The sequence below is a fragment of the Macaca nemestrina genome, chromosome 7, assembly GCF_043159975.1.
Source record: "Macaca nemestrina isolate mMacNem1 chromosome 7, mMacNem.hap1, whole genome shotgun sequence".
Lineage (NCBI taxonomy): Eukaryota > Metazoa > Chordata > Mammalia > Primates > Cercopithecidae > Macaca > Macaca nemestrina.
Window position 1 is genome coordinate 164,431,531 of NC_092131.1, and position 18,745 is coordinate 164,450,275.

At 37.7% G+C, this 18,745-nt stretch overlaps 1 long non-coding RNA gene across 2 annotated transcripts in view; it reads left to right on the top strand.

Moving 5' to 3' along the window:
* Positions 1 to 14,737, top strand: part of LOC105492624 (uncharacterized) — a 243,911-nt gene extending 229,174 nt beyond the window's left edge. Inside the window, exons 5-7 of one of the 2 annotated variants that reach the window (XR_011606165.1) lie at positions 9,759 to 9,884; positions 10,899 to 10,937; positions 13,456 to 14,737. This is a non-coding gene — a long non-coding RNA (uncharacterized lncRNA). Of the gene's footprint in view, positions 1 to 9,758; positions 9,885 to 10,898; positions 11,578 to 13,455 lie in introns of those variants that run through there. The other variant, XR_011606164.1, reaches the window with a different exon arrangement.
* Positions 14,738 to 18,745: the final 4,008 nt, after the last annotated feature.

The window sequence follows — 18,745 nt, forward strand, 5'->3', positions numbered from 1 at the left end:
AATCCCTGTTCTAGAGTAACAAATAAACAACTGCATATATGATGTAATGTTAGGTACAACTAAGTGCAAGGAACATGCATAGAGCTTGATAAGTGCATATAGAGTGACATTAGGGTACTATTTGGTGGTTGGGAAGAGGCATGACATTTGAAGGATTTTCTCTTAAAATGAAGAGTGAAGTGAATCTCATGTGAATGAAGTAAGGGAACAAATGACCCAGGCAGAGACTGTGGCATATGCAAGGTACTTAAGTAGTAGCATGCATGAGATGCTTCAGGAATGATGAGGAGGGCACTGTGGCTGGAGTGCACCTAACTGTATTCACCTGTTAGTCTATTTTTTTATTTTTATTTTTATTTTTTTTTTTGGAGACGGAGTCTCGCTCTGTCACCCAGGCTGGAGTGCAGTGGCGCAATCTCGGCTCACTGCAAGCTCCGCCTCCCGGGTTCACGCCATTCTCCTGCCTCAGCCTCCCGAGTAGCTGGGACTACAGGCGCCCACAACTGCGCCCGGCTAATTTTTTTTTGTATTTTTAGTAGAGACGGGGTTTCACCGTGGTCTCGATCTCCTGACCTTGTGATCCGCCCGCCTCGGCCTCCCAAAGCGCTGGGATTACAGGCGTGAGCCACCGCGCCCGGCACACCTGTTAGTCTAAATACAACCAGGTATTGGCATTTAAGCAGATTTCCCCCAAACAAGTCATATACTAATACTAACCTTGATGTTTTAAAATTCACTGGTATATTTGCCTCTTGATTGTAATTCTGATAATTTTACAACATTGGACCTTATTGGAACATCATTTTAAATGTATTTAATGTGCTGATTTAAGCAGTATGCAAACCTAGTTTACCTGGAACAATTTAGAAAATAAAGACTCAAGTCTAAAAAAAGAAAGGAATAAGATGAGAGTATGTGCTTCGCAGGGCATGGATGAAGCTGAAAGCCATCATTCTTGGCAAACTAACACAGGAACAGAAAACCAAACACCTCATGTTCTCACTCATAAGTGAGAGTTGAATAATGAGAACACATGGACACAGGGAGGGGAGCACCACAAACTGGGGCCTGTTAGAGGGTGGGATGGAAGGGGAGGGAGAGAGCATTAGAACAAATAGCTAATGCATGCAGGGCTTAAAACATAGATGATGGATTGACAGGTGCAGCAAACCAACATGACACATGTATACCTAGGTAACAAACCTGCACATTCTGCACATGTATCCCAGAACTTAAAGTAAAATAAAAATTAAAAAAGAAAGATGGAAAAGAAAAGACTCAAGCCTTCTCAAATGTCCTTCAAGACTTCAGCTTATTCAGAATGTATGCAACACTGGGATTAAATCTTCTTGACAACAATGTTTTATTACCACCATACCCACAGACGCTAGAGTTGTGCTGGAAGTTCCTAATGGAAGGGTTGGAGTAAGGAAGGTGATTTTTGCTCTGGCCAGGGGCTGGCCATTCTGAAATTTGATATGCTCTATGTGGTCTTGGAGAGCTCAACATCGTGCCACTCTCTCGACTGCTCTAGACATTTTTCCTCAGACCCTGACTTGTATTTAGTGTGAGTTTTCATATAATCAAATTTATTAAAATCTGTGATAAAGAAATCTTAAAACCAACTAGAAAAAGATTTTGGTCATTCTTTCTTTAAATAGGAAGAACAACTTGCTGGCGTTTCCTTCAGTGATTAAAATTACCTGTATATTAGGATTCTCCAGGTTGTTCCATAGCTCACTGATGCTCTCTTCAGTTATTTTTCAGTCCTGTTTTTTTCTCTGTATGTTCTTTTACATAGTTTTTACTCTGATACATCACGTTCACTAGATTGTTCTCTGCTGCAGTGTCTAACCTATTGATTCCATTCACTATGTTTTTTGCTTCGAATTTCAGATGTTATTTTCATCTCCTAAAGTTTGATTTTGCTCTTCTGTGTGTCTCCTTTAAATGTTCATCCTTTTCTATACCTTTCTAAAAATATAAAACGGAGTTATAAAAACTCTTTTAATGTCATTGTCTACTAATTTTGACATCTGAGTCACTTCTGGACAGTTTTTGATGAGTTGATTATGGGTTATATTTTTTGTTTCTTTGCATGCCTGGTAAACTTTGATTGAGTGCCAGGCATTGTAAGTTTTACACTGTTGGGCCTTAGACATTTTTATTTATCTGGAAATAGTTATAAGCTTTGTTATGGCAGTTAAATTGCTAAAAATAAATTTTTTTGAGGCTTAGCTTTCAAGCTTTTCTTTTTTTTTTTTTTTTTTTTTGAGACGGAGTCTCGCGCTGTGTCACCCAGGCTGGAGTGCAGTGGTGCGATCTCGGCTCACTGCAAGCTCCGCCTCCCAGGTTCACGCCATTCTCCTGCCTCAGCCTCCGAGTAGCTGGGACTACAGGCGCCCGCCACCACGCCCGGCTAGTTTTTTGTATTTTTAGTAGAGACGGGGTTTCACCATGTTAGCCAGGATGGTCTTGATCTTCTGACCTCGTGATCCACCCGCCTCGGCCTCCCAAAGTGCTGGGATTACAGGCTTGAGCCACCGCGCCCGGCCGCTTTCAAGCTTTTCAAGGCCTAACCAGAACAGCCTTTAATCTATAGCTACTTTTGTCCTACTACTGAGTCGATACCCTTGTGTGTGAGCTCTGGGGATTGCTCCCTCAGTTTCTTTTTGGGCGATCTTCTTCTAGCCTTGGTTATTTAGTTCCTTCATATCATGCACTAGTCAGGACTCAGCTGAAGACTTGAGGGAAACCTTATGCAAATTTGAAAGGCTCCCTGTGCAGCTTTGGTCTCCCTGGCACTCTGCCATGATTACTCCAGTGACATTGGACCTCCCACACTCTCAGCTCTGTCTCCTCGACACATGAGGTTTTATGTGGTTCTGGTTTCTCACTCACTGCCTTGGCCTAGAAATGTATTTCAAGTAATAAACATGGGAAATCTTAATGCTCTTTATTTATTTGCTTCTTTATCCTGTGCTGTCTGATGTCCAATGCCTGAAAACTGTTGTTTCATGTATTTTGTTTACTCGTATTGTTTTTTGGGTGGGAGAGTAAATCTAGTCCCTGTTACTCTGTGTTACTCCATTTCGTTTAGAAGTTGAAAGTCTACACTGTCATTCCAAAACTTTTCAAGGGATAGATCATTAAGTTAATACAGTATGAGAATTACTGGAAGTAGTTCCTAACTCTAGGGAAAATAAACTGGTAGGAACTGAGAAGAGGTAAGGTTTCAACTGTCTGGAATGGGCTTACAGCTGGGATGTTGTGCCTAAGAGGATGTTTGCAGACACAGAAGTAGATAGGAGAAAAGACGGAGAGTGTCGCTCATGACATTCTATCCCAAGAAGATAAGGGGAACTAAAACATATGTCATCCTCGTGCTTAGGGCTACCAGTCATCTGCACTCAGATTATAAATTATAGCAGTTGTCAGTATTTGTTATACATGCAAATAAGAAATGAACAATTAATTTGTAATTGATTAATTTCTCAAATTCACACTCAGGAACACAGGACAAAATATGTTCCATAAATTCTTACAAAATAACAAGAGTAGAGAACAAGCTGTATAAAGAAGATAGAAGCTGCTGAGAGGATTGGAACACCTACTTACTAGCCAAAGATTCATTCCTACACTCTACTCTAGCAAAGTTATACATTTCTACCTGTTATGGGTCTTTGGGGTTGTTCTGAAACCTTGAATGCAGAATATGTGAATGCCAAGGTTTTACATTATTTTGGGTTGTTTCTCTGCATGACTAAGGCGTGGAGGTTTGAGAAGGAAAAGAAAAAAAACTGAAGAAGTCAAAAAAAAAAAAATCTAAGCCATTATTCTTTGAATTTGGTCTTTATTAATTTAATATTGCTCTGAGAAGCTAAATCTCTAAGTGAAACATCAGGATGACTCCAAAATACTCTGTCCTCTGAATGACAGAGTAGTGCTTGTCACTGCTCTGCTTTACTATGTACTGGAAAGAGTGAGCCAACACATCACCTCTTTATATCCTTTTTATTCTTAGATCTTAAGTATTACTAGTCCAGGGAATAGGTGCCATAAATCATCTTTAGTGGTTGGGCCACCTAGTTCATTGAAATAAGCTTCTTAAACATGGACTTTAAAATAGTTTTAAATTGAGGGGAAGCAAGTAGCTTGGTGTTTCAGACCTGGAATGCTGTTCCAGGCTCATGAGTTGGAATGTAAGAGAAAAATAAGAGAGTATTTGGTCAAGAGGTTCATTTAGGATGCAGGAAGGAGAAAAGTGACACAATAGGATTTATATTTGGGGGCTTTGAATAGTCTCTGGCTACTGGATTCCTACTCTCTTTGAAATTAAGAACATTTAGCCCACTTGGATATTAAACTAATCTCATTCTCTAGGATCAGTTTTAATGGAGTTGGGTTCTTAACCGTGAGACAAACACACGTATAAGCAATAAATATTATTCCAATAAAGAGTTATTTATATTTTATCCATGATAAAACCCATCACAAATGATTGACATTGGATAATTTTAAGCTTCAGAGTTCAATTTAGTTTCTTTCAGAATTAGAGCATTCAGAATTAGAATTTGGTTAGAAAGCCCGAGAACAAATCAGTGTGATATTGAAATTATTTTCTATTTATAGAACTACTATTTTTGATATAACCTTTAAGAGAAATCCCCTTCTTTTTTAGCTAACCCTTTGGAGTTTGAATTAAAATTGAAGAGTTCTTTATTTTGGTCTCGCATTTAATTTATACATGCATGATTCAGTTCTGTTGGTGTGTTAGGCCATTCTTGCATTGCTATAAAGAAATACCTGAGACTGGGTAATTTATAAAGAAAAGAAGTTTAATTGGCTTATGGTTCCACAAGCTGTAGGGAAAGCATGGAAGCATCTACTTCTGGGGTGGCCACAGGGAGCTTTTACTTATGGTGGAAGTCAAAGCAGGGCCTGGCATCTTACATGGCAGGAGCAGGACTAAGGTGAGAGGAGGTGCCATATACTTATTAACAACCAGATCTCATTAGAACTCACTATGGTGATGACAGCACCAAGGGCAATGGTATTAAACCATAAGAAACTGCCCCCATGATCCAGTCACCTCCAACCAGGTCCCACTTCCAATATCGAGGGTTACAGTGGAACATAAGATTTAGGTGAGGACACAGATCCAAACCATATTATTCCACCCCGGTATCCCAAATGTCATTTTCTTTTCACATTCAAAATATAATCACCCATTTACAACAGTTCCCCATAGCCTTAACTCATTCCAGCGTTAAGTAAAAAGTCTAGAGTCCCAAGTCTCATCTGAGATAAGGCAAGTCCCTTCTTCCTATGAACCTGTAAAATAAAAAAAATAAAAAGTTAGTTATTTCCAAGATATAGTGGGAATATGGGCATTGGGTAAGTACTCCCAAAGAGAGAAATCAGTTAAAAGAAAGGGACTACAGGCCCCACACAAGTCTGAAGCCCAGCAGGGCAGTCATTAAATCTTAAAGCTCCAAAATATAATCTCCTTTGACTCTATGTCTCAAGTCCAAGGCACACTGGTGTGAAGGGTGGGCTCCCAAGGCCTTGGGCAGCTCTTCCCCTGTGGCTTTGTGCATTCAGCACCTGCAGCTTCTCATGCTGAGGGTGTGAGCTGCTGGTGGATCTACCATTCTATGTTCTGGAGGCTGGTGGCCCTCTTCTCATAGCTCCACTAGGCAGTGTCCTAATGGAAACTCTGTGTGAGGGCTTCAACCTCAAATTTCCCCTCCATACTTCCCTAGCAGAGGTTCTCTGTGAGGGCTCTGTTTCTGCAGCAGGCTTCTGCCTGGACATTCAGGTTTTTCTGTATATCTTCTGAAATCTCAGGGGAGGCTCCTAAGTCTGAACACCTGCATTCTGTGGATCTGCAAGCTTAATATGATGTAGAAGCCACTAAAGCTTCTCTAGCCTACAGCCTCTCAAGCAGCAGCCTGAACTGTACCTGGACCCCTTTGAGCTACTGCTAGAGCTGGAGTGGCCGGGATGTAGGGAGTGGCATTGATATAGAGAGTACCATTGTGAGGCTGTGCTGGAGCAGTGGGGCCCTGGGCCTGGCCCATGAAACCATCCTTCCCTCCCAGGCCTCCAGGCCTGTGATGGGAGGGACTGCCACAAAGATTTCTGAGACAACTTTAAGGCCTTTTCTTCATTGTCTTGGCTATTAGCACTTGGCTCCTTTTTACTTATGCAAATTTCTGTAGCTGGTTTGAATTTCTCCAGGCAAATGGGCTTTTCTTTTCCATCACATGGCTAGGCTGCAAATTTTCCAAACTTTTATGCTCTGCTTTTCTTATAAATATGTTACCATTTTACATATTTTCTTTGCTCATGCATATGAGAATAGGCTGTTAGAAACAGCCTATTGAACACTTGAACACTTTGCTGCTTAGAAATTTCTTCTGCCAGATACCCTAAATCATCTCTCTCAAGTTCCAAGTTCAACAGATCCCTAGAGCAGGAGTCAAATGCAGCCTGGCTCTTTGCTAGGGCATAACATAAGTGCCCTTTGCTCCAGTTCCCCAAAAGTTTCTTATTTTCATCTGAGACCTCATCAGCCTTGACTTACCTGTCTGTATCACTATCAAAATGTAGGTTGCAATCATTCAACAAGTCTCTAGGCTTGTTGAACAAAATTTTTCCTCATCTTCCTGCCTTCTTCTGAGCCTCCAAACTCTTCCAACCTCTGTCCATTACGCAGTTCCAAAGCCACTTCCGCATTTTCAGGTATCTTTATAGCAATACCCCACTTCTGGTGCCCTACTCCTTGGTACCAATTTTCTGTATGATGCTGTTCTTTTATTGCTGTAAAGAAATACCTGAGACTGCGTCATTTATAAAGAAAGGAGGTTTAATTGGCTCATGGTTCCATATGCTATACAGGAAAGATGGTGGCTTCTGCTTCTGGGAAATCCTTAGGGAATTTTTACCTAGGGCAAAATGCAAAGTGGAAGCAGCCATCTTATATGGCAGAAGCAGGACCGAGAGAGCTGGGGGAGGCGCCACATACATTTTAACAACCAGATCTTGTGAGAACTTACTGTCGTGATGACAGCACCAAGGGGGTTTGTGTTAAACCATGAGAAACCATCCTGTGATTCAATCGCCTCTCACCGGGCCCTACCTCCAACAGTGAGGATTAAAATTGAACGTGAGATTTGGGTGAGGACAGAGATCCAGATCATATCAGTAGGTGTTTCTGTATGACTACTATGCTTAATGTAGCTTATTAAGTGCTATGGGTATAGGCATACAAAAAAAAGTATATAAAACAAAGTTCTGGCTATGTAGAGAAGATGAGTCATGGGCCAAAATACAGTTGTTCAGTGACAGGTATGGTATGTATAGGTTGTGATAGGTCGTCCAATGAAGAAGAGAACATTTCTGGATGAAGAATTAGGAAAGAGACTATGGAGAAAATGCATTTTTCATGGGGACTTGGAGGATAGTTATATTTTTAAAGTTAGAGTCAAATAGTTGCAGAGAATAGAGGCTGGGAAAGTGTTTTTCTAGAAGAAAATGAAGTCAAGGAAATGATTTCAGGGGTTCCAGTCTTACTTTGATGAAATAATTATATGTATATATATACATACATAAACACAGAGAGAGAGAGAGAGAGAGAGAGAGAGAGAGAGATCTGTTACTACTTGAAGGAAAGACCTGAGTTCTCAAAAAGAAAGAAAACGAAACTCAGGGAATAAGAAGAAAATATATAATAACTATGTAATATGTAATAAATACAATATTCATTTCATAATTTTATCACAAGTTTCAGCTGAGTATATGTAAATTTTGGAATATGCATATTCCTTTTTATTCTGTCATGGCTTGGGAAAAAAATTATTCCATATTCCAGAAAGGAACTTAAATTTGTGCAAGGGGTGCTTGCTGGTGTTTTCCAACACAGGCTAACCACAGGTAGCATGGTGTTTAACACAGAATAGGAGACCAATATTATCTTGTTTATTGAAAGGACATCAGCTCCTCAAACCTTCCCTGCAATGTGGGTAGGGTGTGGAGCACTGGAGTGAGGATTCGGTTTACTCCTGACTGGGTTTGGTTTATTCTAATAAGCTTCTTCCTGGGGTCCTGAAGATAGAACTGTGCATTGCCGTATGCTGAATATTTACGTGGGACACTGATTATAAACCAACATCAAAGGACTATGCCATGAGCTGTGTTAGCGCCTCATTAACACTCCCTGCACAAGAATCCCAGGCATAGAACAACCCTGTCAGGTCTGTTTTCTGCATGTAGGTGTAACCCATACTCACCCTGAGCTAAATGAGTCTTTGTTTCCTTTGGAATCTTATGTTTTGAAAGGAAAGGAGGAAAAGAGGGATGCAGGATAATAAGTGGTATAAAAGGGTGTTTTATACCATTTGTTTCTTATTTGACTCTTCTGTATCTAAATAAGAACATTGTTTTAAATGTGCAGTATTGATTTCTTTTAGGGATTTTTTTAAAAAGAGGAACAAATGATTAAATGCCTAGTCAGTTGATAGCTAAATTTAAGGAATCTGCAGGTATTTACGATATTACTGATTCTTTCCACTTTTCCTCTTCTTGGAATGCTGATTAGCCATAATGGATAAATAATGATTATGGATGGAGATTTACATAACAGATGAATCTGTTTATAAACTCTGTTTGAGCTTCAGACCATCCTGCCAACCTTTTTAGAAACCCATACAAACTATTTATTGGTGTCTACAGCTCCCAAATAGCTTCTCCTAATTACAAGTATTTAAACATAAATGAAAGTGGAAGTTTGGAATTGATGCAGTAGGCAATTCTAATAAAATTTCAAATTGGCAGGAAAACCCAGTTCTACTCACACAGCATGATAATTTTTTTCTATTTTATAATTAACAAAACTCTTTCACATAAATGGCAGCAGATCCTCAATGTGGGGGCTGGGGGTAGGGAGGAATGAATTATTGACCTTCACAGATGAGATCTTTTTCAGATGCTTATCCACTGAGATACCCACGAAAATGCAAAACTGTAAAATGAGATTTTTTTTTTTCTTATTGATTTGGTCAGTTGGTAAAAGGGGGATGACAGTAAGAGGAATGTACAGCCCCCCATGTTCTGATCTTTCTGAGTTTGCAATAGAGAGGTTATACATTTCATTTGAGCTGACAGGAATTTGAAATGCTATAGATAGGTTTCCTGAGTCCAACCATTACTTACTGTTTGACTATAATGTCAGTCTCTTTCTGCTTCTTCAATATTGTTTGCACTTTACCTTTGTGAAACGGGCCTTGATTGAGCCATACAAGGGGAGATATTTCTATCTTTCTGTGGGATCAATGAAGATGTGTTTACAGGTCCCCTGCACAGTGTACACACCACAATAATGGATTTTAGTCCATGTTGACTGAAAGCTCTTTTTCTTTGTTACTTGTCAATCTCGTATCTATTACTTGATTGCAACATAAAAGGCTATTTGGCCAAGCACTGAAACAACAACTGTATCAGTCAAGCTGAAGTGGTTGCCTGAACTAAATATATTCAGCCCTTAGCCTACAAGTCACTTACAACTTGAAAGCAGGCAAGACTCTATTTGCCTCCACATTTAGAAGCCATTTCATAGTTTTACTCATCTAAATTTTTAGGTTTTTTTTCTTTGAAGGAAGTTATAATTAATGTGCAGTTATGATAAAAAGGGGTTCCAGTTCACTTTAATCAGATAATTACATACATAATAAGATGTCTGTTATTATTTCGTGAAGGAGAGACGTGAGTTTTCAAAAGGAAAGAAGAGTTCCACACATCGAGCGAGATTTCTGCTTCTCGAAAGTGGAGGCTGGATTTCAAGGCTGTAAAGAAAATAATGAGTCTCTCCACTCCACATATAGGTATGCCTACTTAGCAAATGATGCTATAAGATTGGAGATGAGAAATTTCCTCCTTCTGGTCATTTCAGTGACAGCTTCATTACACTAAGTTAGATATCCTTCTGTTAATCATTTAACCTCTAGAGTGGCTAAAGGTTGTGGCCCTCTTCCAGCTGTCTTGAAGATGTCCCGGAATATCTGGGTCAGTACTGACTCCATGCCCTTGGGCTCAGATTATACTTATTTTTACACTAAAACAAGAATTAAATTGGTATATATGCTAAAGATGACTGGACATGGGGAAACTTTTTCAGGGAAACCATTTCCCATTGTCACTTTTTTTTTTCTTTCTAAAATTATCCAGCACCATTCATCTGGGAAACCATGGCCAAAGAGCTTAATAGGACATTCTTTGGGAATAGATACATTATTACTAGTTCTATAGCACAAGTATTGACTTTAAAGTAATGGGAATAAATTTTACTACCATAAGCATATTTCACTTCCTGTAACAGACACTTGGAAAAGATACATGCAAATTAAATTTTAATAATTAACGTTATACTTAAAAGAGATAGAATCTTCAGTAAAAAACTGTATTCAATTTAGCTTTAATATAAAGAAACTCTTTTGCAATATGTGCATTCATTCATGAATTCATTGTTTTGTAAGCCTGTGTTTCTGTATAACAGATAAAACACAGTTGAGCCTACTGATGCTCTCTTGAAAGAAATCTGTGCCAGTTTTGGCACTTTAGAATTTTTGAGTTGGATGGTACCATTATCTTTCAGACAAAGAAACTGAGACCTGGAATAATTAGGTGATATATCCAAGTTTTTGTGGTTAGACTCTGATGAAACCGGATTCAGAACACAGAACTCTAGGTGCCTAATCTAGTACTTATTTCTCCAAGCTCACTACTCTAAGGAGATAGGAAGGAGAACCCATTTGGGAGCTGTATTGGTTTGCTAGGGCTGCTGTAATGAACTACCGCAAACTGGGTGGCTTCAATAACAGAAATTTATTGTCTCACAGTTCTAAAGGCAAGAAGTCTGAGATCAAGCTATCGTCAAGGTTGGTTCCTTTCCAGGGCTGTGAGGAAGAATCTGTCCCATGCCTTCTTGGTTTCTGGTGATTTGTTGACACTCTGGTGTCCCTTGACTTGTAGACATATCACCCCATCTCTGCTCTGGATTTCACATAGAGTTCTTCTTTGGCGCATGTCCGGCCCCAAATTTCTCCTTTTTATTGGGGCACCAGTCATTGTGGGTGAGGGCTCGCCTAATGACCTCATTTTATTGTGATTACTCTGTAAATGTCCTGTCTCCAAATAAGATCATATTATGCGGTACTAGATGTTAGAACTTCAACATACAATTTTGGGGGTGGGTGAAATATATTTCAACCCATAGTAAGGGCTCTCTAATTCTCAGTTTAGTAAGTCTTATTATTTCAGAGGCCATGTATTAAAAGGGGAAGGAAGGAGGGAGGCAAAATTTTATTTAACAAACAAACAAACAAACAAACAAACCAAGGAAATACTCCAGATCCTTTCTTCCCCCAGAGGAAATGTAAATTAACAGTATACACAAATTAGATGGATTTCAAGGGGAGAAGGAGCAATTTTTAAGTGTCCTCAAGTGTTTTGGTATACAAATAAACAATTATTTGTATACAAATAAAGAATTGCAAATAATTCTCATCTGTGCATTACTGTGGTTCCCTAAGATTCTATTTTAAATAACATTTATCATCCTAATTCGAATTATTCGATTTCCTCATAATAAAACTGCAATTTATTTCATGATCAAAGCTTTTTACAAATCCAATCAGCTTCTTTATTAGAAATTAGCAGGATTTAAGATTTAATTAAAAAATACCGAACACATATACATCTATTGGAATATTCCCTATAACCACTTCCAGTGAATTTTTGTCAATTTACCAATTTTTTGAGGTTTCTGCCTCCTATTGTTTTGTTTTGTTTTGTTTTCAGAGACAGGGTCTTGCACTGTAACCTGGGCTGGAGTGCAGTTATGGCTCACTGTAGCTTCAAACTTCTAGGCTCAGTCAATCCTCCTGCCTCAGCCTCCTGGTTGGGATTATGGGCAGGTACCACCATACTCAGCTAATTTTTTAAGTTTTTGTGAAGATAGGGTCTTGCTATGTTGCCCAGACTGGTCTTGAACTCCTGGGCTTAAGTAATCTTCCAGCCTCAGCCCCTCAAAGTGCTGGGATTATAGGCATGAGCCACCATGCCCAACTCCTACCACAGTTATCCTTAACTGTCAAGCCTCTACATATGAAGTCTTGTGCTCAACATGTGCTCTCACATATGAACTGGGCTTCTTGGGGAGGGTTTATCAGTTGTGAATGCTTCTGTTGATCATCTTAACAATAACATCTTCCATAGAGCTCAACACATGGAAGGGTGGACCTAGGAAAGAGTGGAAGAGTTAATGAGGAGTGGGGAAGATTAATAAGGAGGTCCTTCCTAATTTTATTTTCAACTGACACTGCTTAGGGTGATGTTTTCTATTTTTCCATACAAAAAAAATAAAGATATGTACCTGAAAGACAAACAAAATGATAAATTCACTCTCTAGGTACCTATGCAAGACTCCTAGAACCTTTGGCTTTTTGAAGGTTTGGGGGATACAGATGAGCAATCTTCTGAGGGGAGCCGTGGATCATCCTGTCAGTACTTCTCAAGCTGCTGTGTGCACACCCCCAGAGATGTTCTGGGAATACTGGATGTCACAGTCAAAATGATGCATTTTCCTTAGGCTTTCACTAGAGATTTTTAGAGTTTTAGAGTTTTACTAGAGATTTTAGAGTTTTACTAGAGATCGTAGGTAGGTGTTCTGATTTTCTAAACTCTTCAAAAAGTTGTATTGCATGCATGCAAAAGCAAAGGTAGCAACTCAGTGAAGAAAGCATTTCTGCAGTTAGTTAAAATTTAGTTCTGTGGCATGGTGTTGTGTAGTGCTATTAAACACTACAGAATTATCATCATGAACAGGTTAACAGGTTGAAACACTGTGGCAAAATGATTATGCCAATGTGATTGGCCAATGCCATTAAGGCTTATCTTCAAAATAACAAATATTGCCATATAAATGTGTGATTTCTCACCAGGCCTGCAGGGGTCCAAACAGTTATATGCATATTGAAATCAACTAGTCTAATTTTGGTTTATAAAAATATAAGTAAAAATAGTTTCTTAATTTAGCTTCTTCTGGAAGTCAACCATAGGACAAGGATTTGAGTGCAAGTAGTTTAATTGGGAAGTGGTTTTGGAAGACATCACTGGGGAGAAGGCAAATGAGTCAAGAAAATGAAGTAAAACAATAAGGGGAAAGAGTGTATTATTGAGGTATATGGAATGTGGAAAACTGAGATGCACATCTTCTGGGAATTCTGGGATACAGTATAGAACACACCTCAGAGTTGGCATGACAGAGGGGCCAGGAAAACTAGGGTGTTTAAACACTGCTTCCATCTGTCATATTTGAAACTATGCCTATGGGCTCTTACTGTTTGAGACTTGTAGCTCGTCCTGGTCCCTCAGTGAGTGTCTTCCTACATCCAGGAAGAAGATCTCAGGGAGAAACTTGGAGGTGTTTCCAGCAAGCAACCTTCAGTATACAAAGAAGAATGGCCAGAAAGTGGGGAAGGGAGGGCACACACAGCATCTGCTGCAGTTACTTCTACAGTAAACAACAACAACAACAACAATGTATGATGCCTTATTTTCTCGCAGCCTCCTTCAAGGTCAATTTCAGAATTACCATGTAAAGTGATTCTCAAATAACAAAGAAAAATTCAATGATGTGTATCTGGTCAAATCTGTCCAAAGAAGAAATAGACTCAAAGAGTTGCCGTTACTGAATGTTCAAATGATGCATTTATTGGGGTCTTAAATGTATTTCTGAACAACTGTTTGAAAAACTGAAGTTAACCGAGTTCTTTATGTGGCATAAAAACATATATTCATATTAATCCTTACGCTCTACATTTGTATCGATGGCATATATGAAGCCATGCTAATCTGATAAATATTTAGTGTTGCAATAAATGGCAAAGAAGTGTTCTGCCAATAAGTAATTTCAAAATCATGATGTTGACTGGGAAAAGACGTGCATGCAACTGAGCTCAGATGGGGAGAAACCCAGGATATGAAAAGCTGCTGTGAAGGTCATGCTGCCCTGTCCCTGACAGTAGCCACCACAGTTTCAAGCAGGACACCAAACCCCAAAAGTTGACCTCTTGATTTTCTTGATGTATACAGCAAGGCGCTAAAAGGCAATATTTATTTAACACAATGGTTTGAAAACATTTCATTTTAGGATATTTGTTATGGATTTGTTTTAAAAATATAAAATTATAGCTAAATAGGAAGAATAAGTTCTAATGTTCTATATACCACTGTAGGATGACTGTAGTTAGCAATAATGTGTAGTTTTAATTAGCTATAATTGAATAGGAGGATAGGAACATTCCCAACACCAAGAAATGATAAATGCTTGAGATGATGGATATTCCAATTACCCTGGTCTGATCACTCTACATTATATGTATCAAAACATCACTATGTACTCCATGAATATGTAATTACTATTTATTAATTAAAATTCATAAAATAAATTGGATATACAATTTCAACCTTCACAATTGGATCCCAGTCCTACTCTGGTCCAAAGAACATGGCCCCAGCAACCAAAATAATTTGAAAATGATATTTCTTGTTTATTGGACAAAATGAAGAGTGGTATATAGCATAGAAGTTTTTGTTTCTTTCTCATAACTATCCCTATAGGTCATAGTTACTCCTTTCCTTCTCCCCTCAAAATTTTCAGAAAACCCCTTCTATACCTCAGACCTGTAAAATACTTGCTGCCTTATTTTCTCCCCATTACTTTCCTCCTATTCACAAAGGTCTAAGAAAGATTAGGGAGGGAAGGACCCCTTTAAGGGCAGGAGAGAGCAAAAGAAACTAAATAAAGCAAAGCTAGAAATCCTTCCAACAAACAGAGAAAGGAGAAAAATGAAAGGCTTGAAACAGTCCCACAGTCATCATTTTTAGCCCAACAAATTTATAAATGAAATTGGAAGTGACCTTGAAAGTGTCTTTTTCTAAATAGATGGATGCAACGTAACATGATGGTTACAATTTAAACTCTGGAGAGCCTGAGTTAGAATCCTGTTTCTACCGTTAAATATTGGATTTTTCATATGTAAAATGCAGGTAATCATTATACCTACTAATAGGGTTGCTTAAAGAATTGAATTAAATAGGCAATGTATATAAAGCAATTACATATCCTGTCTCGTAAATATATCATAAATGTCAGGTATCATTATAATCATTATTACATAGACTTAGCATGGACAAAATGCAGAAGGTGACTTGATTTGATGTGTGTATGTGTGTTTTAAATTGGAGAAAATAAGGCATCATACATAGTACATGGTAAAAACTCTGAAGAGAATGAATACATTTCTCAGCCTTATGATAAAAAGTGGCTGACCACATTTACTTATTTAGCTGACTCTTTCAATCCATATCGATATGGTAGAATTCTAAATGGTTTTACATTACTTGACATAGTTGAACTGAAACTGAAATCTGAGAGTTGAATGAAGAAGATGGATGTAGGGACTCTAAGTTTTATGGGACTTAATTCATTTGCAACTAATAAAAATTTAAGTATCTGCATCAATTACAGGACATAATTACAAGTATTTTTCTTTACTGGAAAAAGGCTTTGATAAATATTTCTTTGAGATAGAACAGAATGTACCACAGAAATTTCAATTTCATAGTAAGATACACAGGAGCTTACCTTGTAGTAAAATACCACTATTTCAATTCCTGCTATGAGTATCAAGCACTCTGCCATCTCTTTGGCAGCATTCTGGCCATAACATTGCAGTGATTTTTCCTGAAATAACTCAAAAAGCATTAAAAAGATGTTGCCATTTGTATTCTCACATTTATGTGAGTCTAGGATCTCAAAGCAGTGTGATGTTAAGTCAAAAAAGAAGCGGTGCTTAGATGCTAAACCAGCTTGCTTCATCTCAGCCCAGCTATCCTAAACTGATAGATTCAATACGTAATTTTACTATCAACTGTAAAGAAAATTAACAATTGTTTTTATTTGTGATAATTAAAATATTATATGTTAACGTAACAGTTTTATTATAGCGTATAAATTCAAAATCAGTTTTAAAGTAAATAATAAGTCTTCAAAGAAACTTCTACTTTTGGAAGACCATTTTATTTTATGCCTCTAACCCTTCCTTCTTTGTCCTTGAAGTTTATGGAGAAAACTCTATAAACAAAGTAATAGTTGAGCTGGTGCTTGCAGAAGCATGTGAGTATGCGATTCCGGCACTCTTTGGTCGGGCTCGATCTGACTGAGGTTCAAGTCAATATTAAGGCCGAAGGGTGCTGATTTTCCTGACAGACAAGTGAGCTTGTGTTCATTATAGGAGAAGAAAACATGGCTCAGATCCCTGGATAAGTTCCTTTCTTTAGTTTTTATCATCAGACCAGGAGGGTATGAGTAATACATGTTTTGACAAAGATCTAAATATACAAGACATACATCAATTTGGAAAAGTAGTGTTGGAGGGAGGGTGAGATGTATAGCAATGTAGAAATCCCATGACATCTCAGCCGAAACTTAGGCAAATCGCTGCAGAGATAGAGAGAGAACGAGAAAAGAAACAAACAGAACTTAAAATGTGATGATCTCATGTAGTTTTACTTAAGAATTTTCTGAAATAATGAAAAAGTGACAATATTATCCGTCCCCTTGCTAAACTGATTGTAAATTCAATGCTAATGGGCTGTTGGAATGAAGCCTTAGCTTTTATTTTCTTTCTAAAGATAAGTAGGATTTTTCCAGTCCATTTTGAGCATCTTGAACAGATAAAGAATCAACAGGTCACTATTTTATTATTTATGTTTTTTGTTAGTGGTAACTGAGTGACTTTAGATAATTTGTATGTGCTGTTAAAAAAATTCATAGTTTCATAGAATGTTATAACTGCAAGGGACTTCAAATAGCATCTAGCTCAGCAGTTCAAACAACTAGTTAATGGAACAATACAGAGGAATAATATTTTGCTTTCATTTTTATTAACTAATCATGTATCTTTTAAGCAAATAATTTGCATCTAAGCTATAGGAACCAATACTAAATGACACGTATAAATATTATTTATTTTTATTTCTTACCGTCAATCTTTTTATCAAATAGAAACCTAATGCCCAATATTGGCATAGTGGGAGAGATTTTTAAAATAATTCAATGAGACATGAGTTTTGTGATCTCATATTTTAATGAGAAAAGGAATATATTTTAATGGAAATAACATACATTCTCTCAGTATGTGCTTACATATACTATTGGAATTGTTTATATAATATATATGTCATGGAATTTGTTCTTAAATGATAACAATAAGGTACTGTATGTACACATTTTATGTTTATTCATTAATTCTGACATCAAATACTCATTCAATGTCTGCTCTGTGCTTATACTGTGTTAGGTTGTGCATATACTAATGAACAAAAATGTAAGTTCCCTATCCTTAAATGACGTTTCAGCATGAGTGGCAGACAATAAATAAGTAAATCAGTAGTTTAAATAATGTCAAAAAATGATAAATGCTATGAAAAATTATTAAGTAGGGTGGTAAAAGCTCATGGTCAGATACTACTTTATATAAGGGCGTCAAGGGAGCTCATATCGAGGAGGTAACACTTTAAGTAACGGCTTGCATGAAAGAAGGAAGTGAAATTAATTCAGAAGAAATGATCTGAAGGAAGAACAAAACCCCATGGTGCGAATTAGCTTGTGGTGTGAGGAATAGAATAAAGAAGGCAGAAAAGTGATAGGGGACTGGGGTAGAGGCTGCGTGGTCTTTGGATCTTATTTTAGGTATGAGAAACCATAAGGTGATAGAGAACAGGAAAGTAATCTAATACATATTTTTAAAAGATTACTGTAGCTGGTGTGTGGGGCATTATCCAGGAGAGAGAAAAATGGATGATGCAGAAAAGAAGGAAACAATTGCAGGGACAAAGTCCCAAAGTAGGTGAGAGGGGATGGGACCTAGCTCAGTGGAGGGGTCCGCATTAAATAGAACCGAGACTGTTAACCTACTGGAACAGGAGGCTATGCAGAGCACATGAGTAGATTCAGATAGGTAAGTACATTTGATGGTAGGAATATGGAGACATTATCTTCTCCTTGCTTCTTTTTTCCAGTGAAGTAAGAATCTACTTAATCAGCTGAGAATAAGGAAAAATAGAAGTGGTGTTTAAGGTTTAAAGAGAGAGGAGATAATGAGAAATTGTCATCCAAAGAGTTGGAGAGTGAATCAGCTGGGTATATATACATATGTATATTTATACAGACAGTCCATGACTTATGATTTGACTTAGAATTTTTCAACTTTGTGATGGTGTTAAAGCAATATACATTCAATAAAAACGGTACTTTGAATACACATACACCGATTCTGTTTTTCACTTTCAGTACAATATTTGATAAATTACATGTTATAGTCAATACTTTATTATAAGATAGGCTTTATATTAGATGATTCTGCCCAACTTCTGAGCAAGTTTAAGGTAGATTAGGCTAATCTATGATGTTTGGTAGGTTAAGTGTAATTAACGCATTTTTGATCTACGTTATTTCCAACATGAGGTAGGTTTATCAGGACATAACCCCATCATAAGTTGAGGAACATCTGTATATATCTGTAAAATGTACATGTTAAATTAGGTTATCTCTAAGGTAAAGTTGAGATTAGAATGCCAAAGAACCTACATACTGTTTTCAGGCCCTGATGAGCTGTAT